Below are 17,136 nucleotides of genomic sequence, written 5' to 3'. Positions count from 1 at the left end.
TAGCTACAAAAGTAGTATGAATTAAGCAAAAGGCTTAATTCAAACATTAGCATGGCAACAATTTAGGTTGATGACTTTTAACAAGGCAAATCAGATAATTGTATTTGAAGGTGTTCTTATAAACTGCGTATGAACATTGTTTTTGTTATTAGGCTAAACGGAGTCAATTCCTCATACAATGCTGTTTGGCCATGTTTAATTACGGTTTCTACTAACAAGTTGCTTTAAGTAAACTAGCATTGGCCATAGTGATATTGTGATATATAGTGATATTGTATATATTGATATATATATATATATATATATATATATATATATATATATATATATATATATATATATATATATATATATATACACACACACACAACCAGTCAAAAGTTTTAGAACCTACTCATTCAAGGGTTGTAATTTAATTTTACCATTTTCTGCATGGTAGAATAATAGTGAAGACAGCAAAACAATTAAATAACACATATGGAATCAAGTAGTAACCAAAAAAAAGTGTTAAATCAAAATAGATTTTATATTTGAGATTCTTCAAATAGCCACCCTTTGCCTTGATGACAGCTTTGCACACTCTTGGCATTCTCTCAACCAGCTTCACATGGAATGCTTTTCCAACAGTCTTGAAGGAGTTCCCACATATGCTGAGCACTCGTTGGCTGCTTTTCCTTCATTATGCGGTCCAACTCATCCCAAACCATCTCAATTGGGTTGAGGTCGGGTGATTGTGGAGGCCAGATCATCTGATGCAGCACACCATCACTCTCCTTCTTGGAAAATAGCCCTTACACATCCTGGAGGTGTGTTGGGTCATTGTCCTGTTGAAAAACAAATGATAGTCCCCACTAAGCACAAACCAGATGGGATGGCAATTCGCTGCGGAATGCTGTGGTAGCCATACTGGTTAAGAGTGCCTTGAATTCTAAATAAATCACTGTGTCACCAGCAAAGCACCCCCCAACATAACACCTCCTCCTCCATGCTTTACAGTGGGAAATACACATGCAGAGATCATCCATTCATCCACACAGCGTCTCACAAAGACACGGCGGTTGGAACCATATCTCTAATTTGAACCTCAAATTTCCTCCGGTCTAATATCCATTGCTCATGTTTCTTGGCCCAAGCACGTCTCTTCTTCTTATTGATGTCCTTTCATAGAGGTTTCTTTACATCAATTCAACCACGAAGGCCTGATTCACACAGAATCTCCTCAGAACAGTTGATGTTGAGGTGTGTCTTACTTGAACTCTGAAGCATATATTTGGCCTGCAATTTCTGAGGCTGGTAACTCTAATTAATTTATCCTCTGCAGCAGAGGTAACTCTGGATCTTCCTTTCCTGTGGTGGTCCTCATGTGAGCCAGTTTCATCATACGGCTTGATGGTTCTTGAAAAATGTTCCGTATTGACTGACCATCATGTCTTAAGGTAACAATAGACTGTTGTTTATCTTTGCTTATTTGAGCTGTCATTGCCGTAATATCGACTTGGTCTTTTACCAAATAGGGCTATCTTCCATATACCACCCCTACCTTGTCACAACACAGCTGATTGGCTCAAATGCATTAAGGAAATAAATTCCACAAATTAACTTTTAACAAGGCACACCTGTTAATTGAAACGCACTCCAGTTTCAACTGTTCTGCCTTATTATTATTCGACCATGCTGGTCATGTATGAACATTTGAACATCTTGGCAATGTTCTGTTATAATCTCCACCCGGCACAGCCAGAAGAGGACTGGCCACCCCACATGTGCCCTCTCTAATTCTCTCTTTCTTTCTCTCTCTCGGAGGACCTGAGCCCTAGGACCATGCCCCAGGACTACCTGACATGATGACTCCTTGCTGTCCCCAGTCCACCTGGCCGTGCTGCTGCTCCAGTTTCAACTGTTCTGCCTTATTATTATTATTATTCGACCATGCTGGTCATTTATGAACATTTGAACATCTTGGCCATGTTCTGTTATAATCTCCATCCGGCACAGCCAGAGAAGGACTGGCCACCCCACATTGCCTGGTTCCTCTCTAGGTTTCTTCCTAGGTTTTGGCCTTTCTAGGGAGTTTTTCCTAGCCACCGTGCTTCTACACCTGCATTGCTTGCTGTTTGGGGTTTTAGGCTGGGTTTCTGTACAGCACTTTGAGATATCAGCTGATGTACGAAGGGCAATAGAAATAAATTTGATTTGATTTGATTCCAGGTGACTACCTCATGAAGCTGGTGGAGAGAATGCCAAGAGCGTGCAAAGCTGTCATCAAGGCTGTCATGAAGGGTGGTTACTAGAACCTCAAATCAAATCTAATATATTTTGATTTGTTTAACACTTTTTTGGTTACTACATGATTCCATGTGTTATTTCATAGTTTATGTTTTCCCTATTAGTCTACAGAAAATAGTAAAAATAAAGAAAAACCCTTGAATAAGTGTGTGTCGTACTCATATATACACACACACTGACCTGTTCAAAACTTTGGGGTCACTTAGAAATTGCCTTGTTTTTGTCCATTAAAATAACATCAAATTGATCATTAATACAGTATAGACATTGTTAATGTTGTAAATTACTACTATAGATGGAAACGGCTGATTTTTAATGGAATATCTACATAGGTGTATAGAGGCCCATTATCAGCAACCATCACTCCTGTGTTGCAATGGCACGTTGTGTTAGCTAATCCAAGTGTATCCTTTTAAAAGGCTAATTGATCATTAGAAAACCCTTTTGCAATTATGTTAGCACAGCTGCAAACTGTTGTCCGGATTAAACAAACAATAAAACTGGCCTTCCTTAGGCGTCTATCTGGAGGATCAGCATTTGTGGGTTTGACAACAGGCTCAAAATGGCCAGAAACAAATAACTTTCTTCTGAAACTCATCAGTCTATTCTTGCTCTGAGAAATGAAGGCTATTCCATGCGAGAAATTGCCAGAGAAACTGAAGATCTTGTACAAAGCTGTGTACTACTCCCTTCACAGAACAGCGCAAACTGGCTCTAACCAGAATAGAAAGAGCAGTGGGAGGCCCCGGTGCACAACTGAGCAAGAGGACAAGTATATTAGTGTCTACTTTGAGAAACAGACGCCTCAAATGTCCGCAACGGCAACTTCATAGGATAGTAGCCGCAAAACACCAGCCTCAACGTCAACATCGAAGAGGAGACTCCGGGATGCTGGACTTCTAGGCAGAGTTGCAAAGAAAAATCCACATCTCAAACTGGCCAATAAGAAGAAAATATTAAGATGGGCAAAATACCACAGACACTGGACAGAGGAACTCTGCCTAGAAGGCCAGCATCCCGGAGTCGCCTCTTCACTGTTGACATTAAGACAGGTTTTTTGCGGGTACCATTGAATAAAATACACTCAATTAGTATTTGGTAGCATTGCCTTTAAATTGTTTAACTTGGGTCAAACGTGTCAGGTAGCCTTCCACAAGCTTCCCACAATAAGTTGGGTGAATTTTGGCCCATTCCTCCTGACAGAGCTGGTATAACTGAGTCAGGTTTGTAGGCCTCCTTGCTCACACATGCTTTTTCAGTTCTGCCCACAAATTGTCTATGGGATTGAGGTCAGGGCTTTGTGATGGCCACACCAATACCTCGACTTTGTTGTCCTTAAGCCATTTTGCCACAACTTCGAAGTAGGCTTGAGGTCATTGCCCATTTGGAAGACCCATTTGAGACCAAGCTTTAACTTCCTGACTGATGTCTTGAGATGTTGCTTCAATATATCCACATAATTTTACCTCCTCATGATGCCATCCATTTAGTGAAGTGCACCATTCCCTCCTGCAGCAAAGCACCCCCATAACATGATGCTGCCACCCCTGTGCTTCACGGTTTGAGATGGTGGTCTTTGGCTTGCAAGTCTCCCCTTTTTCCTGCAAACATGACAATGGTCATTATGGCCAAACAGTTATATTTTTGTTTCATCAGACCAGAGGACATTACTCCAAAAAGTACGATCTTTGTCCCCATGTGCAGTTGCAAACCGGAGTCTGGCTTTTTTATGGCGGTTTTGGAGCAGTAGCTTTTTCATTGCTGTGCGACCTTTCAGGTTATGTAAATATAGGACTTGTTTTACTGTGGATATAGATATTTTTGTACCAGTTTACTCCAGCATCTTCACAAGGTCCTTTGCTGTTGTTCTGGGATTGATTTGCACTTTTCACACCAAAGTACATTCATCTCTCGGAGACAGAATGAGTCTCCTTCCTGAGCGGTATGACGGCTGCGTGGTCCCATGGTGTTTATACTATCGTACTATTGTTTGTACAGATGAACGTGGTACCTTCTGGCACTGGGAAATTGCGCCCAAGGATGAACCAGACTTCTGGAGGTCTAAAATTGTTTTTCTGAGGTCTTGGCTGATTTCTTTTGGTTTTCCCATGATGTCGAGCAAAGAGGCACATCATATACATCCACAGGTGCATCTCCAATTGACTCAAATGATGTCAATTAGCCTATCAGAAGCTTCTAAAGCCATGACATACTTTTCTGGAATTTTCCAGCTGTTTAAAGGCACAGTCAACTTCTGACCCATTGGAATTGTGATACAGTGAATTTATAAGTGAAATAATCTGTCTAAACATTTATTGGAAAAATTACTTGTGTCATGCACGAAGTAGATGTCCTAACCGCAGTGGTGGGCTGTCAGGGCCAGCAAGGCCTTCTCCGCTGGCCTAAACATCATTAGAATAAAAAAATGTTTTTACATATATTTTCCCACAAACATGTATTAAATTATTCCCCAGAGTAAGAGTTACACTCTTCATTTCATAGCGTTCCTCTTGGTTGCACTGCTTCCAGCCCCAGGTTGAGATTTGGAGGGCTGGTCTTTATGTTAGATATTTTATCCAATCATATTCAGCCATCATGTGTTGCCAGGGGTCTAAAATCTGCCTTCAGGCCTTCAGAATCAACAGTGCGGGCGCTTGTAGCTTAAAGTGAATGGAAATTAAAATTTAGTGTCAACCAATCAGCTTTAGAGTTGGCTATTGTACGCCTGCTGGCTGGCTCCAGTGTTATACAGGAGCCAGCTAGCAGGCGTAGTGGATTACCAACTAGGAAACTGAAATTGATCAACGATTGATCAATGAATTAATTTGCGTACTACTAAACTGTTTTTTCAACCCACAATGGTGGAAGGAGAAGATATCGATTTGGTTGAGGATATAATTATAAACGCCATTCTCAAGACAAACTTTTCAAGAAAAGTTAAACATTGTCAGGAGAGGTAGACGACAACGCTACAAAGCAGACGCTACAAAGACAGGCTCCGAGAAGCACTGCAAACTGTACTGCTGGGAATGCCTATTATTTGCAAGTGATCGATTTGGTGTTTGGAGCCACACTGGCTTTGCAAACCTGAGTTGTCTAACCAAGGCAGCAACGAGACAATTAAGGTCACAGTTATGAATAGATAGGACACTAAAGAGGCCTTTCTACTGACTCTGAAAAACACCAAAAGAAAGATGCCCAGTTCCCTGCTCATCTGTGTGAACGTGCCTTGCATGCTGCAAGGAGGCATGAGGACTGCAGATGTGGCCACGGCAATAAATTGCAATGTTCGTACTGTGAGACGCCTAAGACAGCGCTATAGGGAGACAGGACGGACAGCTGATCGTCCTCGCAGTGGCAGACTACGTGTAACAACACCTGCACAGGATCGGAACATCCGAACATCACACCTGCGGGACAAGTACAGGATGGCAACAACAACTGCCCAAGTCACACCAGGAACGCACAATACTTCCATCAGTGCTCAGACTGTCCGCAATAGGCTGAGGGAGGCTGGACTGAGGGCTTTTCGGCCTGTTGTAAGGCAGGTCCTCACCAGACATCACCTGCAACGTCGTCGCCTATGAGCACAAACCCACCATCGCTGGACCAGACAGGACTGGCAAAAAGTGCTCATCGCTGAAGAGTTGCAGTTTTGTCTCACCAGGGGTGATGGTCGGATTTACGTTTGATTTGGAGGTGGAGGGTCCGTTATGGTCTGGGTTGGTGTGTCACAGCATCATCAGACTGAGCTAGTTGACATTGCAGGCAATCTCAAAGCTGTACGATACAGGGAAGACATCCTCCTCCCTCATGTGGTACCCTTCCTACAGGCTCATCCTGACATGACCCTTCAGCATGACAATGCCACCAGCAAATACTGTTCGTTCTGTGTGTGATTTCCTGCAAGACAGGAACGTCAGTGTTCTACCATGGCCAGCGAAGAACCCGGATCTCAATCCCATTTTGCACGTCTGGGACCTGTTGGATCGGAGGGTGAGGGCTAGGGCCATTCCCCCCAGAAATGTCCGGGAAATTGCAGGTGCCTTGGTGGAAGAGTGGGGTGACGTCTCACAGCAAGAACTAGCAAATCTGGTGCAGTCCATGAGGACTACAGTACTTAACGCAGCTGGTGGCCACACCAGATACTGACTGTTACTTTTGATTTTGACCCCCCCCCCCCCTCCCCTTTGTTCAGGGACACTATTCCATTTCTGTTAGTTGACAGTGTGAGGACATTTCTATTTTTGCTGAGTATGCATATATATATTTATATTACATTACACACACATATTTGCAAAAAAAAAGTTAAGGGGATTGAAAGTGATTACATTGATGGAAGCTACAATCTATCTGCAATATTAAAGCTGATCTCCCCCCTAAAAAGACTAAACGATTATATGTTGGCAGTGGTTGCACAGCCGGATACCATACGTCATTTTCTGCAAACATATCCCTAATTGCTGATGGTAAGTATCGACAACATCAAGAGTCATGATGAATGAATGGCTAATAATAATATAATGAATGATTAACTTAACTCATTACACACCGTAGCTGTAATATGAAGTGTAAACGAATTCAGTCAATGATGAATATGAGTTGTACACAAACGTGCTTCTGCTCTTTCCGTTTGTTTCTCCCAGTAAGGAAATTAAGAAAACATGAGCTCCCTGTTGCAGGCGGAACCAAAACAAGAAAAATGTCTGATGAGCTCCTATAAGCACGCACGAACACACACACAATTAGCCTCCTGTCCACCTCTCCCACTCAGAATCCCACTCAGTGCAGTGGAAAAAGAGAGGCATGTTGTGACCCAGGGCCCTGATGCTCCACTGTGCTGGATTAGCTGGACACACACACACCCCTCTGGGTGAAGGAGCTCTCAAGTTTCAACCTCCTCACCACTGGCCTATCACACTCCTTGCCTACTCCGAACTTGTTCTGTGTGTGTGTGTCATATATACACACACACACACACACACACACACACACACACACACACGCATTTTGTGACCCTTTGACATGGTTGTGCTAGTTACATTTTTAAATTGGCCGCATCAGTGCGAGCTGCACATTCTACATGGTCACCTCACTCCAAACTGAAACCATGATTGGGTCAAACAGTTATTCCTATAATAAAAGTCTCTGCCCTCCGCCTGTCTGTCATGCACCTTTTTAGCTGTGGCCTGCTGTTGTGATGAGCGAGCCTCTCTCTCCTGCTCCGCCCGCACTGAGAAAAAAAAAGTATTCTGATTATACGCTGAATAATGATAAGTGAGAAAGTAAGATGCACAAATATCATACCCCCCCCAAAAAAGTGCTAACCTCCCCTGTTATTGTAATGAGAGGTTAGCACGTCTTGGGGGTATGATATTTGCACATCTAACTTTCTCACTCCTCATTAACCACATGGTAGAATCCACATTAATGTAGAAGTGTTTAGAAACATATTCTATTCTTATTTACAATAGTGACTCCAAAACGACAATACATTATTTACCATTAATTTCTATTGGGCACAAAATAATCTGAAACACAACCAAAACAAACAGCAAATGCAGAGAGTCACAAGCTTGATGTTGTCATTACTTTGCATGCAGCTACAGCAAACTACACACCGCTGTCTGAGTTAAGAAGTTAAGCTCCGCTGCGCATTACAGACTATTTAATTCCCTTAATCTGAACATCGGAGTGTCATTAACAATCATGCATGTCAGTTCAGTGCACACAGTGTGACAGAGAAAGAACAGACATGCTTCTGTCATCTCCAAAACAGAAATTGCGTAGACAGGACTTTGAAAGGCTTGAGTTTCAAAAGGTTAAGACTGCCTCTGAGGGGTGTGGCAAACACTCATCTCTCGTGAACATACTACGTAAACATAAATGGTACCATAGAACTGTCATAATACAACATGATTCGTAAAATCGAGTTGTATTGGTTTCGGTGCTCGGGTTTTTCATCACTGGTTATTTGGATAAATCACAATTTCACAGGTGTTAGAATCTTCCACATTTTAGAAGGGGAGGGGACATTTGGCCCATAGACTTGCCAGTAACTTGCAAAGCGGGAGGGTGGAGCTCTTTGTTTTGTTTCCGATCCTCATTCAATCTCTCGTCTTAACATGTATGTACCCTGAACTTAATTGAGCATCTAACCTACTACGCAAAACTGTAGTTCTGGGTTAACCGAGATTAGACTAACACTGCCTGAGGGAGAAAGGATCCTCGCACTACACATCTGTGCATAACTGCTGTGCGAGAACTAGGGCTGTTGGCGGTCACGAAATTTCATCAGCCGGTGATTCTCAAGCAAATCGCTGTTGGTCTCATGGCAATTGACCATTAATTAACATAAACACATTTAGCATCTCCTGGCTTCCACACAGTCTACAATCCACTGATGGAGGCCTTTTGGAACATCTACATTTTAAAAAGTATTAAACCATGTAACATAGCCTACACCTTCACAATAAATCCATTATTTATTTCTAAAGAAACGTGATATGAAGAAAATGTAGTCTATTTCATAACAGAATAGCATACCATGAGTTGTCCTTCTGTTAGGTCCTGATCTGGCTATACCATATGGCTGTGGGCTACACTAGTTTATTTAGCAGAGAAGATTTGGTTACAATTCCATGGCGTTATATTATTTTTAGTATGCTATTCTGTGTTGAGAGGTTAACAAAGAAATATGGACTCCTATATGCTTAATTTAGAGTTATTATTGTAACTGTATTTGTTCTGCAAATGTTGGGCTATATGTTTTGATTTTCAATACATTTTAAGGCTGCATGATACGACTACTGAAGATTTGAAAAAAAGTTGCTTGAAAAGAATGAGCTCTGCTTTGTTTGTTACGCAGGCTGTACACGCTTAAATCAGTCGTTCATTCACAATTTGAAAAACATTTGAGAATGCCTCGAAATTCCCAGCGCCATCCCCTGTATGTGGTCGAAATGTACCCTAAAACAATCCATGCATTTTGCGGACAGTGGCCGTTGTTCCCTTCTCCCTGAACACTGCGCGCTCTGAAGCACCTCTCACTCACATGGCTCTCTATCATGTGATCGGGTCTTTCTCACAGACTACAAGTGAAGACAGACACTTTGCCAATTTAGAAAAAAATAATAATCAGACCCTTTGCTACGAGACTTGAAATTGAGCTCAGGTGCATCCCGTTTCCATTGATCAAACTTGAGTTGTTTCTACAAATTTACTCTAGTCCACCTGGGGTAATACCAATTTATTGGACATGATTTGGAAAGGCACACCTGTCTATATAAGTTCCCACAGTTGACAGGGCATGTCAGAGCAAAAACCCAGTCATGAGGTCGAAGGAATTGTCTGTAGAGCTCCGAGACAGGATTGAGTCAAGGCACAACTCTATGGAAGGGTACCAAAACATTTCTGCAGCATTGAAGGTCCCCAAGAAGACAGTGGCCTCCATTATTCTTAAATGGAAGAAGTTTGGAACCACCAAGCTGGCCACCAGGCCAAAAACCATCAAGCCCTATGATGAAACTGGCTCTCATGAGGACCGCCACAGGAAAGGAAGACCCAGAGTTAACTATAATGACCTCTGCTGCAGAGGATAAGTTATCAGCCTCAAAAATTGCAGCCCAAATATATGCTTTACAGAGTTCAAGTAACAGACACACCTCAACATCAACTGTTCCAAGGAGCCTGCGTGAGTCAGGCCTTCCTGGTCGAATTGCTGCAAAGAAACCACTACGAAAGGACACCAATAAGAAGAAGAGACTTGCTTGGTCCAAGAAACACAAGCAATGGACATTAGGCCAGTGGAAATCTGTTCTTTGGTCTGATGAGTCCAAATTTGAGATTTTTGGTTCCAGCAGAGTAGGTGAATGGATGATCTCCACGTGTGTGGTTCCCACCGTGATGCATGGATGAGGTGTGATGGTGCTTTGCTGGTGACACTGTTGGTGATTTATTTCAAATTCAAGGCACACTTAATCAGCATGGCTAACAGAGCATTCCGCAGCGATACGCCATCCCATCTGGTTTGCGCTTAGTGGGACTATCATTTGTTTTTCAACAGGACAATGACCCAACACACCTCCAGGCTGTGTAAGGGCTATTTGACCAAGGAGAGTGATGGAGTGTTGCTTCAGATGACCTGGCCTCCACAATCAACCGACCTCAACCCAATTCAGATGGTTTGGGATGAGTTGGACCGCATAGTAAAGGAAAGGCAGCCAACAAGTGCTCAGCATATGTGGGAACTCCTTCAAGACTGTTGGAAAAGCATTCCATGTGAAGCTGGTTGAGAGAATGCCAGGAGTGTGCAAAGCTGTCAAGAATCTAAAATCTATTTTGATTTGTTTAACCCTTTTTGGTTACATGATTCCATATGTACTATTTCTTCATTTTGCTGTCTCCACTATTATTTTACAGTGTAGAAAATAGTAAAAATAAAGAAAACCCCCTGAATGAGTAGGTGTGTCCAAACTTGACTGGTACTGTATGTGCAGTACTGTACTGTACGGACAAGATCACAATCTGGCACCTGACTGTCTATGTACAACACAGCACACCAGAGCACTCGTTCCTGTCCTCTCCCCTGGCTGAGGTTTGGCAGGCTGGAGCATGAATGTGGTCCATCATATAACAACCCAATACCACAGCAGACACCAGATGCTGTAGAGCAGGTATTCCTAAACTGTGGTATGCCAAATAAAAATGTGATTCACACACACACACACACACACACACACACACACAAACATATATATTTTTTTTTATCTTCACATTTTCAAACTATGCAGTACTATACAAACTATGTAGAACTGCTGGTAGTAGCAGTACTACCAGTAGAGCTGGTATGTGTCTATAGATGCAGGCCTTACTTTTGTAACCCTTTATCAATTTTAGAGCAAACGGAATGAGCAGCAGCTACGTTTGGCTACATACGTACCGTTAGTGGAATTCCCGCAAGAGAGTAACGGTTAATGTGATTGGATGTTAATTATTCGACTAGGCTACCTGTATAAGACATTGTGTTGCTATTTCGCTGAATTTTTATTTTTGGCCATGATACGAGGCTACTCAGCATTGTGTCAGCAACTGTTCACCCACACAAAGCCATACATGTGGTCTGCGGTTGTGAGGCTGGTTGGACCTACTGCCAAATGCTCTAAAACGACGTTGGAAGCGGCTTATGGTAGAGAAATTGGTATTCAATTCTCTGGCAACAGCTCTGGTGGACATTCCTGCAGTCAGCATGTCAACTGCACGCTCCCTCAAAACGAGACATCTGTGGCATTGTGTTCTGTGACAAAACTGTACAATTTAGAGTGGCCTTTTGTTGTCCCCAGCAAAAGGTACACCTGTGTAATGATCTTGCTGTTTAAATCAGCTTCTTGATATGCCACATCTCTCCTGAATGTTTTGGCATTTTACATCCAAAAAGTAACTTTGATTACTTCTACCATGGCCAAATATGTATGGAAAGTTTTGTTCTAATCAAAAATGGGTGCAGTCAGAAAGTGACTTAAATCCAATGGAACAACCCCTTATGCATTTTTAATCCTTCTTTTCTTTTCTGGCAATAAACATGCAATGTTGACGTCATTGAGATGGACGTCCGCTCTATCAGTGTGTTGAAGCTGTGTGGCTTAAGAGATAACATGTTGCCCTTTGCACAAGCCTGGAGGGTCTTCACAACCTGCTACAGTAGGGGGTTCAGCTACTTTGTCAACAAAATAAAGGGAAATGTGCGCCCGACAATCATACATTTCCTGAAAGAATGTGCATGCTTTCAGTATGGTACCACTGGGAGAAGGGGCAACCTTGGGTGCAGTGCCCCTGTGGTAGAGCGGACACCCATCAGAACAGTGGCATTGCATCAAGTCTGCCTTTCAGTGCAGAACCATCATCAGAGCAGCAGTGGCCACAGCCCCCTTTCAGCACTGGAGAATGAGTCACCCTGTAGAGTGGGGAGTGCACCTCACCATGGAAGCCCACAGAACCTAACCAAACTGACAGCTGCATGAAGAGACATTGTCAGGAGTTCACAATATAGTACTAACAAAAATTGATGGATAGCACATCACTCTTCAGTTTGTCAGACTAATCAAGCAAAATAAACATGCAGGTGGTGCTGCAGTCAGAGCTTAATAATTCCAATTATTAAAAAGACTGATGAGAGACCATGACAAAATCTGGATGAAAAACACAAGATCACTCTAAGAGGGTTTACCATGTATAACTGATCTAATCAATATCATTATTTCCTGGCAAAACGGGTATAATTGCAGCAAATTCACTTAGGGCCCCCAAAAGGCTCAGGCCGGCTCAGACTGCATGTGTGGGTATGGATGTGGGTACACAGACCCACAGCGGCCCCTCAGGATGAGTTCAATTTTTTTGTGGCCCAAAGTTGCCCATCCCTGTTCTAGAGATAAGCATGGGTTGGGCTAAGTTATGCATGTGCCTGATGAATTAGAACTGAATCCATAGCTGCAGATTCTCAAGACATTAAAGGTAGTGTTAGAATTCTATTTCCACCTGGCATGTGCAACATGTTACACAATCGTCAGATGATAACAAGCACCACTACAAGTGACAGGCTGAGGCAACAATGAAACCATTCCCCAAACCAATGCGTCTCTTTTCAACAAATCCAGAGTAGTTCATTAGTTCTCTCGTGCATTAATTGATCTCTTTAGGTTGCTGATGAAGACATTGTTGATAGTGACTTGTTGACTGCCTTTCTTGGATGTGATTGCCGTTTCTCAGGCTCCCTCTCCGGAATCAAACCCCGATTCCCCGTTACCGCATCGCATCATTCACCTACTAGACATACACTTACATCTGATCATGAGCTATGATGAGAACATAGTGAACATTTCATTTGCAATTGGATATTGAATTGCTGTTCTGTTAGGGGAAAGGACTGACATTGTTCATAGATTTTCAGTGTGATCCAAAGTAAACCCACCATCTTTACACCAAGTCAGTTACCTAGCAACATCACGGCATTTTATTCACAAATTAATGGATTGCAATGCTCAACGCATACCCCGGATAAAAAGGATGCACACAGGTACGCTGAAATAGAATACTATAGTACTCACCCAAAATCAAAGTTCATTGGACCATTCCCTCTGTTTTTCAAGAGCGCGTGCTTATTCCTCTACTCAGCAGACATAGAAATACAATACATGGTGGCATTTAATACCAGCTTGAAATGTTACAATGTAGCCCACAATTAATTGAGACTGTTTCCTTTCCTTTGTCTTGAGGCCGTTTGATAGTTTAACGACTTCATGTAAAATAGGAATTAGGGACAACTCATCATCAGTCTCGAGCTGCATCCAAGTCCTAACATTTCCTTGGCCAAATAACTACGGTGGCCCTAAGCTTTATGGTAGTACACCGACGGAAAAGCCATGTACTGAACGTCCTTGACTTCACTGTATCCAATAGTAATTCACACACGAGTTGCCTTCTGCCTTCATTTCAGTTCCCCTCAAGCGAAAGAGACGTTCAGATAGTGCAGCGGATTCAAACACTGGTAAAAGAGAAGTTCGTATTTCCTCGTGAATCAAGAGTATATGGTGAAGAGACTCGCCATCCTGAGTTTCGGGGGGGCCGTCTAATCTTGTTCGCTATTCGTGAACCACAGCTATGCATTTGCTTCCCTCTCGCGCTCAGGTCAAATGGAATGCGCCTCCTGTTGGCCAAATGATCGTGCACAACCCATTTCCGCAAACAGAGCAATATGATGCATTCTTATGAAAGGATAAAGTGACGTCAAGGAAAAATTCAGGTTGTGCATATGACAGTGGTAATGCTATAGCTATACAATCAACCTGGACTCATAACATAGTAAATGTAAATCTGTCTCCACCATTTTGCATATGTTACGTTTCATATGGTATGTATTAATTTGTGGACGTCCATCATATATTTCAAATGAAACGTTTCGAATTAGAATTAGTACAAATTTGCTATACAAATTAAGTGATATGTTACAAATTTCAATTTCTTGTTGTTAATTGGCTAACGGTTACATTAGCTAGGCTTTTTAAAAACAGCACCTATTTGATGTATTCGTTGAGTCTCTCTCAAGTCATGGATTGAACAGTTTTGAAATCCCAGTGTCAATTTTGCTGTGCTTTCGAGGCTTTTTACCTTCTGTGGCTCAAAGAAACTGTGCCGACACCGCGATCTGAGCTATCTGATTGGCCATCGTTAACCTGTAGGTGCACCTGATTTGCACTCTGGGCCTGCCGGGTAGGCTGAGTACAAGCTTCAGACACATTAAATGGTTCAAAATAGGAAGAATTTGCCTTCCCGGGACTCGGGCTGCTGAATCAAGTGCATCTCGTAATGCGCGGAAAGAATGAAAAGCAATAGGAACGCAAGGCTTTATCGTTATGTTTGGTGATCGGAATGCCTTGAAGATCGACCGGCTGGTGATCACTTGAGTCCAGGTTGATTGTATAAAGCAACGTAAGGCCTTGTGGCCAGATGTTGTGGCATTGTTTGTAGACAGACCTTTATATACAGTACAATTCAAAAGTTTGGACACACACACTCACTACAGGGTTTTTCTTAATTTTAACTATTTTCTACATTGTAGAATAATAGTGGAGACATCAAAATTATGAAATAACACATTTGGAATCATGTAGTAACCAAAAAAGTGTTAAACAAATCAAAATATATTTGGTATTTGAGATTCTTCAAAGTAGCCACCCTTTGCCTTGATGACAGCTTTGCACATGTTGGCATTCTCTCAACCAGCTTCATGAAGTAGTCACCTGGAATGCATTTCAATTAATCAGTGTGCCTTATTAAAAGTACATTTGTGGAATTTATTTCATTCTTAATGTGTTTGAGACAATTAGTTGTGTTGTGACAAGGTAGGGGTGGTATACAGAAGATAGCTGTATTTTGTAAAAGACCAAGTCCATATTATGGCAAGAACAGCTCAAATAAGCAAAGAGAAATGACAGTCCATCATTACTTTAAGACATGAAGATCAGACAATCTGGAAAATAATCAAGAACTTTGTTTCTTCAAGTGCAGTCGCAAAAACCATCAAGCACTATGTTAAAACTGGCTCTCATGAGAACCGCCACAGGAAAGGACGACCCAGAGTTACCTCCGCTGCAGAGGATATGTTCATTAGAGTTACCAGCCTCACAAATTGCAGCTCAAATAATTGCTTCAGAGTTCAAGTAACAGACACATCTCAACATCAACTGTTCAGAGGAGACTGCGTGACTCAGGACTTTGTGGTCAAATTGCTGCAAAGAAACCACTACTAAAGGACAGCAATAATAAGAAGAGACTTGCTTGGGCCAAGAAACATGAGCAATGTACATTAGACCGGTGGAAATCTGTCCCTTTGGTCTGATGGGTCCATTTTTGGTTCCAGCCACTGTGTCTTTGTGAGACGCAGAGTAGGTGAACAGATGACGCTGCATGTGTGGAAAAGCATTCCAGGTGAAGCTGGTTGAGAGAATGCCAAACGTGTGCAAAGCTGTCATCAAGGTAAAGGGTGGCTACTTTGAAGAATCTAAAATATATGCTTGGTCAACATCTGGAATGTGCATTGTAGTCTTTATCAGGCCAAGGCTGCTCTGTTGTCCATTATGTGAGAGATAATGCCTATTACTACTATCTATACGTTCATCACACGTTCACAAAAACACTAGATAGATCTACTTCCCTCACAGACCAAAGTTGGATTGTGAATAGGTCAACAAATTCTAGCATATGGAGGGTGCTGTCTTACTGTTTTCCCAAACAGATCCTGTTTACCATTTGATTATGCTCTATAAAATATTTTTAAGGGGCAAAGGGAAATCATGTCAGACATGATAGCGTTCACTGAGGCACAGATAGAACAATGAGCCAGATATTTCACCAGATGTGTAAATGTGAAGCATCCGGGTGGCGTTTCCACTCACTACCAAATATGGTGATGAGAGGAAGCCCAGTGGAAAAAATGGGGCGAGATGATTTTTGGCCAACATTCTGCACCTTTTCTCATCGATGGAATACTTTTCTTTCTGTTTCCAAAACTAGAATCTGTAACAAACCGAGTGGACTGCGTTTTGTAGACTTTACCCTTTGCCAAAGTTTCAAAAATCGTTTAGAAGTTATTGCACACGTGCACCTCATAGAGTAGCCCTTAGAGGAAATATGCAAATAAATGTCAGCATGCGCCAATAGGCTCTCACTCGCTCGTGTTTGGTTCTGCCAACCTCCTTGCTTGTTCGGCCCACTATGATATATTTGCTCCAGTTAGAAACGACAGGCTCTGGTCTATCTTGGGTGAGTTATACAAATCTTTTGCTGAGGTGTTGGTCCGTCTGACTCCAGGTGGTGGCGATAGTGCGCAACAGTATGGAGCCAATTTCACGCCATATGTATTGAATTTAAAATAAAATAAATCGTAAACATGAAAAATAAAGTTGAAAATGCAAACAGTATATTTTCGAGTAAGGGTGAAATAATGGATGTTGAAATCACGAGCATCCTTAATTTAATTGGGCCAATTAAATTATTTTTATATAGTTTTCTCTCTATGTATCTGAAAGGGAGCGCAGTATTTTGCATTGAACCGTATAGGCTACCACTAAGTAGGTCTACTGTATTTTTTTGAGTAGACAATATTTCAGAATTAGCAAGGAAGTTTTAGGTTAGGGAGAAAGTAAATGCAAAACATTATTGAATTCAAATGATCTGTTTACATGTCGACAACAGTTAGCAATTGTTTGTGTTTCAGAAACCGTCAGATCTGCCGACACCTCCAAAGACATTTGATCAAGTTCGCCATTGATATTTCTTTTAGCTATAGGCCTACCG

At 42.0% G+C, this 17,136-nt stretch overlaps 1 protein-coding gene across 5 annotated transcripts in view; it reads right to left on the bottom strand.

The window, feature by feature from the left end:
- The window catches only part of LOC135541965 (membrane-associated phosphatidylinositol transfer protein 2-like), a 75,507-nt gene extending 61,515 nt beyond the window's left edge, over nt 1-13,992 (bottom strand). For 4 of the 5 annotated variants that reach the window (XM_064968497.1, XM_064968530.1, XM_064968513.1 and 1 more), the window contains exon 1: nt 13,389-13,992. The gene's annotated coding sequence lies outside the window, so the exon portion shown is untranslated. Of the gene's footprint in view, nt 1-7,460; nt 7,522-13,388 lie in introns of those variants that run through there. The other variant, XM_064968506.1, reaches the window with a different exon arrangement.
- Nucleotides 13,993-17,136: the final 3,144 nt, after the last annotated feature.

The sequence above is a fragment of the Oncorhynchus masou genome, chromosome 1, assembly GCF_036934945.1.
Source record: "Oncorhynchus masou masou isolate Uvic2021 chromosome 1, UVic_Omas_1.1, whole genome shotgun sequence".
Lineage (NCBI taxonomy): Eukaryota > Metazoa > Chordata > Actinopteri > Salmoniformes > Salmonidae > Oncorhynchus > Oncorhynchus masou.
Note: the sequence above shows the minus strand (reverse complement) of the source record. Positions and strands in the feature narration are given on the sequence as shown.